Source organism: Mus caroli, unplaced genomic scaffold, assembly GCF_978045245.1.
Source record: "Mus caroli unplaced genomic scaffold, Mus_caroli_1 scaffold_3, whole genome shotgun sequence".
Classification (NCBI taxonomy): Eukaryota; Metazoa; Chordata; class Mammalia; order Rodentia; family Muridae; genus Mus; species Mus caroli.
This window is the reverse complement of record NW_028227258.1, coordinates 70,726,435-70,730,683: the sequence shown is the minus strand read 5'-3', so window position 1 is coordinate 70,730,683 and position 4,249 is coordinate 70,726,435. Positions and strand designations below refer to the sequence as shown.

At 40.0% G+C, this 4,249-nt stretch overlaps 1 non-coding gene across 1 annotated transcript; it reads right to left on the bottom strand.

Moving 5' to 3' along the window:
• Window positions 1-1,958: 1,958 nt before the first annotated feature.
• LOC115030359 (U6 spliceosomal RNA) lies at window positions 1,959-2,065 on the bottom strand. Its single transcript, XR_003835937.1, has one exon. It is a non-coding gene; the product is annotated as a U6 spliceosomal RNA (small nuclear RNA).
• Between the last annotated feature and the right edge of the window lie 2,184 nt (window positions 2,066-4,249).

The following is a 4,249-nucleotide window of genomic DNA, read 5'->3' as shown; positions in this document are numbered from 1 at the left end:
TTCTCTACTCCTGGCTCTTTTTTTCATGTTATCTCCCCTGTTGCCTCTCTCTATGAGGAGAGCCATTGTAAATGTGTGGCAGGTTCTAATATTGCTTTTGCCATATCTTTCTAATCTTGGGAGATTACTCTATTTTTAATAGTACAAAAAGTCAGGATTTGTTTTAAAAATGGTAAATATATTCCAAAATTAGTGACATTTTCCTTAAAATTCCTCAATTCTAGCAAGTCTACAGGTTGTCATGCAAATCAAAACAACCCCGAGATTCCACCTCACACCAGTCAGAATGGCTAAGATCAAAAATTCAGGTGACAGCAGATGCTGGCGAGGATGTGGAGAAAGAGGAACACTCCTCCATTGTTGGTGGGATTGCAAGCTTGTACAACCACTCTGGAAATCAGTCTGGCGGTTCCTCAGAAAATTGGACATAGTACTACCGGAGGATCCAGCAATACCTCTCCTGGGCATATATCCAGAAGATGTCCCAACCGGTAAAAAGGACACATGCTCCACTATGTTCATAGCAGCCCTATTTATAATAGCCAGAAGCTGGAAAGAACCCAGATGTCCCTCAACAGAGGAATGGATACAGAAATTATGGTACATTTACACAATGGAGTACTACTCAGCTATTAAAAAGAATGAATTTATGAAATTCCTAGCCAAATGGATGGACCTTGAGGGCATCATCTTGAGTGAAGTAACACAATCACAAAAGAACTCACACAATATGTATTCACTGATAAGTGGATATTAGCCCAAAAGTTAGGATACCCAAGATATAAGATACAATTTACTAAACGCATGAAACTCAAGAAGAATGAAGACCAAAGTGTGGACACTGTGCCCCTTCTTAGAATTGGGAACAAAACACCCAGGGAAGGAGTTACAGAGATAAAGTTCATAGCTGTGATGAAAGGATGGACCATTTAGAGACTGCCGTATCCAGGGATCCTTCCCATAATCAGCTTCTAAACGCTGACACCATTGCATACACTAGCAAGATTTTGCTGAAAAGACCCAAATATAGCTGTCTCTTGTGAGACGATGCCGGGGCCTAGCAAACACAGGAGTGGATGTTCACAGTCAGCTATTGGATGTATCACAGGGCTCCCTATGCAGAAGCTAGAGAAAGTACCCAAGGAGCTAAAGGGATCTGCAACCCTATTGTTGGAACAACATGATGTACTAACCAGAACCCCGGAGCTCTTGTCTCTAGCTGCATATGTATCGAAAGATGGCCTAGTCGGCCATCATTGGAAAGAGAGGCCCATTGGACTTGCAAACTTTATATGCCCCAATATAGGGGAATGCCAGGGCCAAAAGAATGGGAATGGGTGGGTAGGGAATTGGGGGGCACTATGGGGGACTTTTGGGATAGCATTGGAAATGTAACTGAGGAAAATATGTAGTAAAAATATTAAAAATTAAAAAAAAATCAAATTCCTGATCATCCCATGGACGATCATTATATGGAGGTCTTCATTGTATATTAACAGGATAGACTAAATTTGTTTTCTAATAACCTTTGATTGACTTTCTTTTCTCTCTCTACCTGAGTATTTTCCTTAATTGGAATTTTAAATTTCTCCCTTAAGGTCTGTGGTCATAGTTCATATCCCTCCTTTTCTTGCTGCTCCTGTTCATCCTGTTCCTGTATTCTCTGTTCAAGATTCTGCCTCTTGATTTTTTTAATTACAAATATGTGTGAGTTAGAATCCCGAGTCTGTGATCTACCAGCAAACTGCATCCGTTGGAACACTGGTAGTTCAAGCACAATCTTCATGTTTATCTTGCAACACCAGCACACAACCGCAACTTTAGAAAGCAAAACTCAACCTTCAACAATCCAGTCTCTTGAAAAACACTAAGCATATCACCCCCATGCTACAAAGTTTGGGGAAAAAAGTGTGTCAATTCCTGCACACACACAAGACAGTGTTGCCTCCAATATCTCAAAAATTATGGAAAACTTCACAAATTTGTGTGTCATCCTTTTGCAGGGCCCATTCTAATTTTCTCTGCATCATTGCAATTTTACTTTATGTGCTGCCCAAGTGAACACCTGTAATAACTTTTAACTTATATGTAATCCTCCTGCCTCAACTCCAAACCACTTGTGAGTAAAGAATGTTCATTTTCTCTCTAAAACATAGTTATAATGTAATATTCTAAGTCAGGAGAATAAGTGTCACTCAATCAGGGCATAGCAGGACTCAGATTAATTGTGATTATTTGCCCAGGTTAAATAAAAGGAGAACTTTAGTGTGCTTGGGCTGAAGCAATCATAGCTTATTGAAGAGACATTGCTGAAATATAAAATTCCTCAATAAGCTAATTTGAATAAAAAAATCTCTATGAAAAAATAAATTTTCTTCTGTGTTCAGAGAGTGCATAGATTCTTATAAGTCATTTAAGAAAATACCTGTACTCAAGACACATAACAAAACCTTCTTAACTACCAATATGTGTTCCTAGCATATTTATCAAATGTCAAGAAATTGGCTGGTTAAAGTGTCTCTGAGAGTACTTTACATGTATGAATGAGAATGACATAATAAAACCTGTTATTCTATACAAATAAAACAAGCTGATAGAAAATAAATTTGTTTTAAGAAAAAAAAATCAGATTTTCTTTTTGAACCCAATGGAAGTCACAAAGGGCTCCAGAGTACTCTACACTCCTCAGGATCTTGGGATCACCTTGGGATCATAGGTGAGTGGAACACAGCATCAGCTCCAGAGAATTGTGGGGCTCCTGTGCCAGCAGGAACAAGGACAAAGGAACCCTGCCCAACCAGAGTCTGGGAACTGTTCAGCTTGGGGCCAGACCCTCCATCTTCTTCATGAACACATCTGAGGTCGTCTAGGGCCCCAGAGGACTCTCTATGCAGCAGGACCCCTAGCACATCCAGGAGCTCCTGATCACCTGAGAGCATGTGAGCTACAGAAGCAAAAGATCTTCTTGGATAGGGTTCAGTCTAATCTTCATTCTCAGCCAGGAGGCAGAGCTGAGACCCAGACCCCTGGGCACCTTCCTTGTCAGAGGAGAGTGGGCCTAAAGGGAGGGCTCTGACCCTTGGACTCAGGAAGTGGATCAGAGCTCCAGACTGCTGGACACCTGCCCTGAAAGAGGAGAGCTTGCCTGCAGAGAGTGCTCTGACAACTGGAACTCAGGTGAGAGTTGGGCACCCAGGAGTGCTGACAAAGGCTACCAGAATCACAGGAGGATTAAGCTCCAGCCAGCTAAAGTTTGAACGTTAACACCAGAGATTTCCAGATGGCAAAAGGCAAATGTAAGAATCATACTAACAGAAACCAAGGACACTGGGCATCATCAGAACCCATTATGCCCACCACAGCAAGTCCTGGATACCCCAACACACCCGAAAAGCAAGATGTGGATTTAAAATCATTTCTCATGACAGTGGCAGAAGATTTTAAGAAGGGCATTGATAACCCACTTAAAGAAATACAGGAGAACATTGCTAAACAGGTAGAGGCCCTTAAGGAGGAAGCAAAAAATCGCTCAAGGAATTACAGGAGAACATAGCTAAATAGGTAGAAGTCCTTAAAGAAGAAACACAAAAATCCCTTAAAGAATTATAGGAAAACATAACCAAACGGGGGATGGAATTGAACAAAACCAACAAAGATCTAAAAATGGAAGTAGAAAACATGAAGAAAACCCAAAGGGAGACAACTCTGGAGATAGAAATCCTAGGAAAGAAATTCAGGAATCATGTGTGAACATTAGCAATAGAATAAAAGAGATGGAAGAGAGAATCTCATGTGTAGAAGATTCCATAGAGAACATGGACACAACAAAATGTAAAATGCAAAAAGATCTTAACTCAAAACATCCAGAAAGTCCAGGACACAATGAGAAGACCAAACCTATGAATAATAGGAGTAGATGAGAATGGAGATTTTCAACTAAAAGGCCAGCAAATATCTTCAACAAAATTATAGAAGAAAACTTTCTATACCTAAAGAAATAGATGCCCATGAATATACAAGAAGCTTACAGAACTGTAAATAGACTGGACCAGAAAAAAATTCCCCCCACACATAATAATCAGGATAACAAATTCACTAAATAAAGACAGAATATTAAAAGCAGTAAGGGAAAAAGGTCAAGTAACATATAAAGGCAGGCTAGTTAGAATTAAACCATACTTCTCACCAGAGACTATTAAAGCCATAAGATCCTGGACAGATGGTATACAGACACTAAGAAAACACATAA